Raw genomic sequence first — 10,919 nt, 5'->3', positions numbered from 1 at the left:
GGCCTCATTGGGGTCACTCCTGAGGCCTCAGTGGGGTCACTCCTGAGGCCTCAGTGGGGTCACTCCTGAGGCCTCAGTGGGGTCACTCCTGCAGCCCCCCCTCTGCAAAGGGCTCAGATGGACTCAGGGGCTCAGCTCAGATCTGGGGGGGAAGTTAGACCAGGAGTTTGGGCACAGCCTGCTCACAGAGCACAGCCCCATTATATCGGGCTGCAAAGGGTTCTGCAGCATATGGGGGGCTTCAAGAGGCACCTGGTTCTTGCCCAGACCATCTCCCCATGCAAAGGAAAGGCCTGAAGCTCACAGGTGGCCAAGGCACTGGTGCTGTGCCTGTGCTGGTGGGGTGGGACACGAGTCTCAGGGCTGGTGGCAGCAGCAGTAACGTCAGCTCCTCCAGGTAACGCTGCATTACATTTTAACTCTGGCAGCCCAGCTCTAAGCTGACTTTCCATCCATCCTGCAGCCCATTCCCCTGCCTTCCACATGCCCCGTACAGACGAGGCCCAGCATTAATGAGCCATTGCATACAGATGAGCTGGCAGCCAGTCTGCGCTGCCACAGCCACACATAAAAGCCAAGGAGGGCCTTGGGCTCTCTCCCTTTGATGCAGGAGCTGCTGGACCCAAGTTCTGAGGAAGTTCCCTGGTCTGGGGACACGGGCAGCTCCTCTCCCATCTCCCTTCTGCAGGCACCTGCACTGGGTAAGACACAAGGTAAGGGGCTCTGTTCTACTGTTTCCCCACCATGTTTCCCTAGAGATTGTCCCTTTTGTCTCCTTGTACAAATTTGCTATGTCAGGACTACAGCAAGGGAACCAAAAAATCCTTTTTTTGTGGAATAACATGTGTGGATTCTAGTCTGCCTTGTCACTGGCTCACCTCTCCTTGGACAGCCCTTTGCCAGTTCTCTGCCTCCATTTCTGCTCCCACTAAGCACCCACTGAGGAGAACACTGCCAAGAAAATCTCTGCATCTACTGGAGTCACCTCAGACACCGAGTGCAGGTGATGGCAATTCAGCCATTGCTCCCCTCTGGGAATGCTGAGTGAATTTCTGACAGTGCCACAGGGCTAGAAGGGCCTTAAACCTCAGCTCTGGGAAAAACTGGGGTGGGATAAGCTGGTACAAGCTCCAAACACGTTAGATCTGTGTGGGAACTGCCAGCACTGCTGTTTAACCCTGTGTTAGCAGCAGCCACCTGGGCTTCAGAGACTCTTGAGTAATTTCAGTGTAACTGATGGGCTAATTAAGTGTGTGTAAGTGGACAGTTAATGAGCATCAGCTCAGGGTTTCCACAGCTCTACCTGAACTGGGAGGTGTTTCAGTTCCCCAGAACAAACAGCTCAGAGCAGAAGTTCCCCCAGCTCAGCTGCAGGAGATGCTCAGAGCTCCAGGAACAAGGTTCTCAAAACTTCTAAAGTTAAAAAAAGTAACCACCCTTAAATTCTCTTCCATTTTGGGCATGACAACATGTAGTGCATGGTTCACTTCCTTAATCTCACAGTCAATTGCTTTTCTCAAACCCTATAAACATCAGCAGAGAAAGAGAAAAATCTGCATATGTGTTAGTAATAAATTTAAAAATCAGGGCATACCACTTAAGGGTTGACTTGTCAGAAAATGGTAATTAAAAGTGTTCCAGCTGACAGTGCTGCTTTAATGAATTATTAGTAATGTTCTCGGAGAACATTTGATGAAAGACACCATAAGAGCTCTTGCTTAAACAAACCAATTTTCTGCATCATGCAACTCCAGTGCACAAGAGGGGGAAAATCTCCCTTATAGAATTACAAAAATAACCAGGTAATGGTTTGAATGATCACGAAGGAAAGAGTGGCCATTTGTGCTTGGTCTGTATTTCCTATACCACAGCCTTTTTCCATAAGTGCTTATCTGAGAGCTGCCACTCTTGAGTTAAACTGTCCCAAAAGCTCACAGAGGTGCAGTGTAAGAGCTTCTCACAGTTACAGGTGCTCTCCATGCACAGGGCAGTGATGCTGAGACAGGGACAGTGCCTTTGGCTCTGGATCCCTGATCACAGCTGAGGCTGCTGGATCCCACCAGGCTCTGCCTGGCAGCGTCTGGGGGAGCTGGACCAGGCAGCACAGAGCACATTAGTGAGGAGCTGGATGCAGAGGGCATGGAACTCTAGGGGTGGGCTCCTTGAGTAGCTAAATCAATTGTCCAGTGGCTCTTTGGGCCTTTTATTGCTTGGCATCTACTACAGCTCCTGAAGGAGGTCCTTAATTCCAGACAGAACCGAGGTTGGCAAGGAGACATTGAAGGGAGAGAGTGTAGAGACTTAGAAACACAGCCAAGCTCAGTGGAAGTGATGTGTGGTGTGGGGAAGGATGAGGGCAAAGGGCACCAAGCCTTAATGATGGATTTGTGTTGGGATGTGAAGGAGATGGTGGTGGGAGGTGGGGAGACAGGTGGGGGAAAGACGCCTCATGCCTCATTTCCTTGCCATGGGATTCTTGCTGGGTTCCAGCTCCATCCAGATTTGTTGTTTGTCCTTGACAGGAGAAATGTAAGAGTGCAGCTCTGGGAATTCACCTCTCTGGCAGAAGTCCTGTGGGCCCACCCCAGCACTGGTGAGCAGCACATCCTGGGGAGCTGTGGGGTTCTCGCAGGGGTGGTGGTGGGAAAGGCACTTCCCAAGAGGAGTTCAGAGCTCCAGAGGGCTGTTCTGGGTTCAGCAGCTCACCTCAGCCCCCTGTGACCAAGGCACATCCCTAAATCTCTGGATTACAGCAGGAACGAGGGTAATTTGACATGGGAATGGAACTTCCCCTTCCCAGCCAGGCTGCCCCAGGAGTTCCCACTGTGTGTTCCCTGGGCACACAATCCCAAAGCTGCACCAGCACCACACACCCTGCCTGGACTGCAGCTCAGCCTGCCCACAGAGAAAAGGAGCTTTAGAGCTCAGTTCCAGTGCTCTGGGTGCCCCCAGAGACCTTCAGGAGTCCTGTCCCAGAGCAGGAGCTGGAAGCAGCACAGGGCTGATGAGGGCACACCCTCCCTGCTGAGCCTCACTCAGGTAAGGGTCTGTTCTCTTCTCGCTTTCACCACTGTGCTGGTTTGAAAGCTTGGGTTTTGGTGAGGAGGAAAGCAGGGCTGGGATGTGGGAACCTCCTTCCTCTGCAGCATTCCATGAGAAAGGCAAGGGAATTTAACTTGCCTCAGGCTTTAATAAACTCTCCCAACCACTTTCTGTGCTGGGGGCAGAACTGTGCACAGAGGAAGCCAGAATGGGTAACAAGCAGCCAGGTACTGCTCAAAGCCCTTGGAATACCAATCCCAAAGGGAAAATCAGGCAGTTACACAAGTGTCAAGTGCATCACAGGGCAGAGCTGCTGTGACCTGAATGGCCACCCTGTGCATGGATGTTTGTTAATATCGAGAGGAGTTCATCTCACTTCCCTTTTTTGTTTAAATTTGGGGGCTGTGTCTAATCTTGTCACCCTGGGGGAGAGGAGACGCCCTGAAGAACAGCTCCTTCAGCCCTCAAATAAAAACTGCAGCTCTGGTGCCTCTCTTAAATGAGCTGCCTGGGCTCTTCAAACATTTGAAGGGGTAAAGTGAGGTGAGAGTAAATCCTTCATGGGTTTTACACCACTTTAGTAGAACTCTGAAAAGCTCAAATAACATCCCAAGGTTTGCTGCATAATTGAATCCTACATGAAGTGGCACAACTGATACAAGATTTTTAAAAGCTTATTAATGGCTGAGGTCAGAACTTCAGTTTTGGAAGTAATTTAGTCCCAGGTTCAACTTAGGCACTTAACAGAAGCAGAAACTTAAAATAGGAATCTTGGTACCTAGAACTGCTTGTGTAGCTGATGAGCAGGGAAGTTTGAAGCAATTCACTTTGAAATGCCAGTTTCTGAGAACTGAGAGGAATTCTGAGGCATGGGAGTCGCTTGAATAAGTTCCCTCAGGATGGTGGAATGAATCACCACCATAGAAAGTTCCACCAAGATTTAAGCTCCTAAATGAGTGGGAAGGATATGAAATTCCTGGACAGGTTAAGCTGTTTTTCCCTGGAAATGAGACAGTGGGATATACATAAAGGAAGTCCAAGAGGTCAACATCACTCTCAGTTTTCTGTCTGGCTCTGTCTGGAACATAAGGACCTCCTGCAGGAACTGCATTTGGTGCTGAACAGTAAGAGGCAGAAAGAGTCACTGGGCACTTGGTGATGGTGTAATTTAAATACAAAGCCTTGCACAGTGTGGGAGCTCATCATAAATCTAAACTTAAGACTTTAATTTGCAAAAGGATTTGCAAATCAGCTTTATATTTGTCTCCCTCCAAAAGCCATCATATATTCCCTCTGTTTCACTCCTTGCTGAAAATATTGAGATATTATACACGCAGGACATTTTTCCCTTCACAGATAATAAACAGGTCAATATAGCAATGGGGCATCTCTTACTGTCACTCTCCTAAAATCTGTGCTCCATTCCAACTCTCACTGCAGCAAGCTGATGCTGTTACCAGTCCACAGCTCCATACTCAAGAGGTCTCAAAACTTTGCAGTCATTGAATTTATCCAGCCAACCCCCTCGTTCCTCTTCTATCTTATGAGCAGATGGGGAAACTGGCACAAAGAAGAGAAAATTTGTCCCATAGTGCACAAAAAAAAAGTGGAAAGTTGGGAATTCAGCTGAGCTATTTGGACTCTGGGGAATGCTTTATCACTTGACTGCACTTCCTAGGTCCTGCAGCCAAAAGCCATTTGATTAGGACAGATTAGTTTGGTTTTGGGTTGAGACGGAATCTGCTCCTTAAGTTTACTCCTTGCTGTGAAATAGCAAGCAATGAATGTACTGAATGCTGGTCTCTGACCTTGGTAATAAGTTGATTTAATTGGATTTGATTTTTCAAATGTAACATCTCAAGTCAGCCATAAACTCTGGAATTAGCATAGCACATCTCAGCACAGGAGAGATTTTCAAGTGGCAGAAGGAGATGAAGTCCGTGCCCAATGAATTTCAAATTACACTGAGGATGAACTCAGCCATATGCTTCTCAAACCCAAACTGTGCAGGCTCTGAGTGCAGCAGGCAGCACAGTTATTAATGGCTTACATTTGCTATTAGGAATGCAAAGTAGCTGCTTTGCACCCGGTTTGCTCTGACGTCTCCTCACATCAATGACCCATGTGACGGGTCAATAATTCACTCTGTGCACTCTGCAAGCCAAGAATGTCTTGCAAGTCAATTACACTCATAGAAATAATTAGGAGCACAAAAGTAACTGGAGGATTGGGATCGAAAAACCTTGCTGGTGAAATATTGCCTATCCCAGGTAAAGCAGAGTGTTCCTGCCTTTAGATCTGCAGCCTGTGTTCCTCAGCACCTTCCAAGGGCACTGATCATGCCCCTGACAGCAGGAAATGGCCTGAAAAGGGGCAATTTTCAGTGCCAGTATTTCAGGGAATAATCAGGTTCCCGTGTAACTAAAAGCTATTTTCTTTCTGCAGGAGACATATAAAAAAGTAGGACATTAGGCAAATAGCTGCCTGCTGAGATCTGATCCTCAAAATTTTTCCTGAAATTTGTTTAGCTTCTATGGCATTAAATTGTAATAAATCCCAGGGACATTTTAACCAATCCTCTGGGCACAAGCCGACTCTAATCCAGATGGACAAAATCTGCTTCATCAGACCCTGTACAAAAGAGCACAAAATGCCTTTACCAGCTCTGAGTTCAGCTGGGAAGTTCTGAAGTCGGGCCTAAGTCTTGGGCTGAGTCTAAAGGCCATGGCAGGGGCTGCAGGCTGTGCTGTGCATCTCTGGAATTCGGGCTGTCATCCACACCTTGGGCTGGCAGTCAGGGGGAGCTGAGGGATGGAAATTGTGGAGATGAGATTGGAATGGGACTAGATGTTGTTGAAAATCATGGGAATCAGGAGCCAAGGGCAGGACAAAACCCACCAGTCCCAGTCTGGAGCACTTGTGATGGACAGAAATCTCCCCAGGCACCGGTGTCTGATCTGTGATTGTGCAGCCTGGACTGGTCCAAGGTGGAGCATCAGCCAGCAGCTGCCAGCCTGCCAGGGAGCTGCTGCAGCTCAGGAGAGCAGGGCAAGAGGGCAGCAGGGAACATCGACAGGGAGTGCCTGATGTGCTTCAGTGTCAGCTCAGCTCATCACATGGGTAGACACTTAAAGGAATTCACAAGGCAGAAAACCTGTATTATCCAAAGGAAAAGTGCATCTATTCAGGAATGCAAGGAATCTTTCTCTTTTGAGCAATTCTGTGGGGTCACCAGAGGTTTCTTTGCTTTCTGGAGGTACAGTGAGGATTAAGAGGTTGCATTCTCCCCCCCAGATGCTCCCATTCCCTGTGGTGCCACTGTGGCCCACCTGACTCTGACTGCAGATATCAGGGATGGTCTTTATGCATCTGAGGTAAAAAGTGAGCTTGAAAGCTGAAGTCCAAAATGTCTTTTAAAGGAGAGCAAGTGTGGAATGATGTTCCTTTCGACACATCTGCTGGGAAACTCCTGAATGAGAGGCTGGGCACACTAAGAGGAACTTAGCACATGATCATGAAGCACAGGGTCTGTTAATATTCCTAAGAGAAACTGATGCTCCGTACAGAAATTCAGGAAACGAGGACAACTTCATTGCAAAACAAAGCCAAATGCAAGTAACAGCAGGGCAGAACAGACACAACAGAAACAGAAGAACTAAAAGTAGAAAAGCCCTCTGTAAACTGTGTATTTGTGGGATTTACTATGAGACTACTGTTATTTAATGAAGGGGATGGGAGGTGCTAAGTAACAAGCAGCACAGAACTCAGGCTGCAGTGCAGCCTTTCATCCCTGGCAAGTCAGACAGGCAGAGAATGCTTCACACACAGTTCAGTGATATAAATGATACAAGGGAAGAGCTCCACAAACACTTTGATCTTGGGAGAAAGCCTTCCTCACTTCGTTCTGTGTTTACCTGAAGAAAGGGATAAAATGTGAAAGAACTGCCTTCTGTGGGAAACAAATAGCAATAAATTCTATTTATAGCACATCACTGCTCCTGAAAGATCTCAGAATCCCTGACAGCTGTGCCCAGGGATCACTGTGGTTACTACTGAAGCAACTGTAGTACTCTAACAGGGCACAGCAGAGGGTGCTGGGCAGTAAAACAGCACCTGGTGAAACCCCAGCCTCAGCCTTAAAATAGCCTCTCTCTATAGTTGCATAGAGAGAAATGATTCTTATTTCCCTTGCAGACAGGGACCAGCAGTTAGAGAGAGATGGAAACATCTGAGCCCACAGAGTAAGGGCCCCAGCTCAACAACTGCTGTTTCCAGGCCAGTGAATCCTCACATGAACCATCTCAGGGAGGCTGGGGAGTGCAGCTACCACCTAGCACATCCTACTGTACATCTCCAAGCCTTTCCTCTCCAATCCTGCTGTCTGAGAAGTGCTCAGGGGCTGGCATTCCCAATGGAAACCTGGCAAAGCAGGGTTTGAGTCTGGCTTATCCAGAGCAGTGTGACAGCCTCTCTGATCTGCTTGGGTTATTGGCACTAGGCCAGCACAGCACAGGGGGAGTTTGGCCAGTTTAGAAACCAAAGTCACCTTGATAAGCACCAAGGCTGGAATTACAGCCTAAGGTGAGGACACTGCTCTTCACATTCCATGAAAATGTTCCCTGGCTGACTGGGGTTTTCCCTGGTGCCGTAAGCAGGGTAGAGATGGCAGCAGAGCTGTGATCCCCAGGGTGGCATTCACACCAGGGGTATCAGCAGTTTTTTGGAGTCTGGATCCTAAAAACACAGAGCAGCTCTTCCTGCTGCAGTCCCACACAGGGTAGGGGTTTATTTGCCTTTCCCTGCCCCTAAGGATGCAGTCAGGCTGTGGCAGGGCCAGCTGGGCTCTTGGCTGTGTTCTGAGCACCCCTTTACCATGTCTCTGCTCCAGAGCTGGAATTGGCTGCTCTCTGAACTACTCTGAACTACTCTGGGGAGGTTTTCTGTCTGTCACACAGCATTTGCTGTCTTGTTTTCGTCCTTGTTCAGAGCCTGGACAGAAGAGCTGCAATGCTCCCCCTGTGCCCTGAGTAAGGAGAACCCTTTCCCAACCCACTGAGCTCACCAGAGTTCTCTGCCCCCTCCTCCAGAGCTGGGGCCTGTCTGGTGCAGGGCCTCAGCAATATCAGCTAAAATTCACTGGCACTTTGGAAAGAAAGGATCAGAGCTTTTATCTGACACGGCAGTGCAGGGTGCTGAGGTATCCTGACAGCAGAGCAGGTTCAGCTGTGTCAGCTCTCACAGGTGGCTTTGCCTTGCCAAAGTCTGTCCCCTGCTGTGTCCCCAAGCCCAGAACCAGCTGCCTTCGAGCTCCTGCAGCAACTGGTGACTGACACTTGACATTGCCAGCCTGGAGAAACAAAATGGGAGTTAATGATTCAACCCTTTAAATGCCTCAGCAAACACCAAAATGGGGAATGTGCAGAATTGGCTCACATGACCCTGCCCATTTTCCCTGTGACTTTTTGGGGGTGTTTATGCAGCATTTGCCTTCCAGCCATTGCTGCTGAGGGTTCACTGCATTCAGATCAATCCCACAGGTCCAGGTGAGAACCCATTTCCATCTGCCCTTCTCACACATTCACAGGGCAGTGCCTTTGTCTGGCAAAACAGAGCAGAAGTAGCCACACAAAACCTGCCTTTCTCCATTAAAAATTTCAACTAAAAGCAAAAGGCTTTATGTTCAAGGCTTCTCAGCCTGTCAAAATCAATTCTCTTAAAATAGAACACACATCTAGTATAACACTGAGGGTGAGTTGAATCCCTATTGTTTTTTTCTCATGCAACCACAACATGTCACACACAACTCTCCTACAGTAAGAATTATTTACGGGGAATATTTTTACCAAATTAAAAATCCCAAAAGATATCATTTGCTTGAGAAATCATTTCTCCTAGACAGCAATTTCCTACTAAAACCTGAATATTTTCAGTGGAAACCTATTTGTCTGAAAATAGAAATTAGTTCTGTTGAGAAATCCTGTAGGAAAGACAGCTCAGCTCTCAGTTCTCTGTGTCCAGAGGCAACATCCCAGCATGGCTGCACCCTGAGCTGGTGCCTGGGAATTCTCTGTCCCAGCAGAAGGTGCAGAGGGTTCAGTCCAGCCATGGAATTAACCTGGCACTGTAAAAATATCCAATAATGATGTTTTCTCTGGTGCCTGTGGAGTGATTGTTGCTGAATGCTGGCAGATGGCTTTGTGCAGCCAGAGGTGTTTCCAAGTGCCACATTCCTGGAGGGACCAGGACAGGAGGAAATGCTGCTTCTGTTCCTCTACCAAACCCTTCCCAGTGTTTGCAGATGGGATGTGTCCTTAGCTCTCAGTCAGATGAAGCTTTTAACTCTCACCCAGTAAATGCAGCCCTGGGTTAATTTCTGTGCAGCACCACTTACAGTATTATTAATTGCTAACAATAACAGTAATATCTTTATTGCTGTAAATCCTTTATTTATATGTCTGAGGTAAATATTTTAACCTTTGAGGATCCCAAACACCCCTAAGCTTTCAGAAAACAAGATTTGCTTGAGTCCCCAGTGCTGCAGTGCCTGTTCTTTCATTTATTCATTGGCCTGTGTTCCCATGGGGGAATTATTTCTTCCCCTCAGCTTTTGTGCCCCTCCTTTCAAACCATGTGTACAGGGCACAACATTCCTGAGTGGAATTAGTGACTGTTATCACAGGAATATGATTGAAAGGTATCTCCAAGTCACACTGGGGCTGCTCAGCAGCAGCAGCCAAACCCTACAAAACAGGTACAAAGCACAGTGAGAAGGTCTCATGTGAGGCAGAAGGGCAGAACCCCCCTGGCAGGGCAGGGCAGCACTTCTGAGGTGACTGAGTTCCTTGAACAACCAACAGTTCCTGTGGAATCCCTACATCCCACAAATGTCAGAGCTGCTATGGGCCTGTTCCTAAAAGCCAGGACATGAGGAGGGGAAAGGAGGGGACAGTGCATGTCCTGGTTATGTCCCTGCTGGGCTGGGCTGGGCCAGTCCTGCTCCATGCAGGTCTGAGACAGCAGGATGAGACCTCTCCCCTTCTCCCATCTAAGGGGACAGTTTGGCACTTCAGGGATTTTTTCACTGGCTGCTCACACAGAGCTGTGTGCTACCACAGAAATCTGGGGTGGGAGACACCTCTTCCAAGGATATGGCATTTTCTCAGTGGGTATTGTGGGTGCCCAGCCCCCAGGCAGGTGTCCCTCTGCCTCTCTCCAGCACCTCACACTAACTCTGTTTAGCAGGAGAGAGGGTAAGGCAGGGCATAAGATCCTTTGGGGTATCCACTTGAAATTCCACTTGGGCTTTAGGCAAATGCAGTCACTTGGACTGGAGCTGTGACAAGACTCCAGCTTAGCACTGAGCCGGATGGAAGGATCACATTTCCCACATGGAACTGGCATTTCAGGCGTCACTCTGGAGGCACAGCCACAGTGCTCAGCACTCCAAGCTGCTGCCAGGGATAAATATTCCATGGTGGCATTGCCAGGGCCAAGAAGGAACCCTGCCAGTGCCAGCAGGTCTGGTCCCTTGGCAGATGTGTCCCTCAGGAGGATGCTCAGAGGATGGTTCAAATCAGGTTCTGTACAGACAGACCCCCAAGGCCAGCTGGCTGCTTTAGGGACCTTAGATTTTCTTCCACTCCTAATTGATTCAGCTCTTTGTGACAGTCCTTGATTCTGATTTTGATACAAGCAACAAGACAGAATGGGGAAGCTGCTAGCCCCTTCCTACAGGCCCATTCCTGAGGCATTCCATCCCAACAGGCTCACTCCTACTCTCCATCCATCCCAGCAGGTTCATTCCTACTCTCCATCCATCCCAGCATGCTTATTCCTGCTCTCCATCCTATCCAGGCTCATTCCTGCTCTCCATCCTA

At 48.5% G+C, this 10,919-nt stretch overlaps 1 protein-coding gene and 1 long non-coding RNA gene across 4 annotated transcripts in view; one reads left to right on the top strand and one right to left on the bottom strand.

The window, feature by feature from the left end:
- Nucleotides 1-10,919, bottom strand: part of LOC117245481 — a 24,359-nt gene that overhangs the window by 7,989 nt on the left and 5,451 nt on the right. The window lies entirely within an intron of this gene.
- The window catches only part of KCNJ1 (potassium inwardly rectifying channel subfamily J member 1), a 19,542-nt gene continuing 9,074 nt past the window's right edge, over nt 452-10,919 (top strand). The window contains exons 1-2 of one of the 3 annotated variants that reach the window (XM_015649725.2): nt 452-701; nt 2,523-2,593. The gene's annotated coding sequence lies outside the window, so the exon portion shown is untranslated. Of the gene's footprint in view, nt 714-2,522; nt 2,594-10,919 lie in introns of all 3 variants that reach the window. The other 2 variants (XM_015649724.2, XM_015649726.2) reach the window with 2 other exon arrangements.

This window comes from Parus major, chromosome 24 (genome assembly GCF_001522545.3).
Source record: "Parus major isolate Abel chromosome 24, Parus_major1.1, whole genome shotgun sequence".
In the NCBI taxonomy this organism is placed as follows: Eukaryota; Metazoa; Chordata; class Aves; order Passeriformes; family Paridae; genus Parus; species Parus major.
This window is presented reverse-complemented; position numbering and strand designations above follow the sequence as displayed.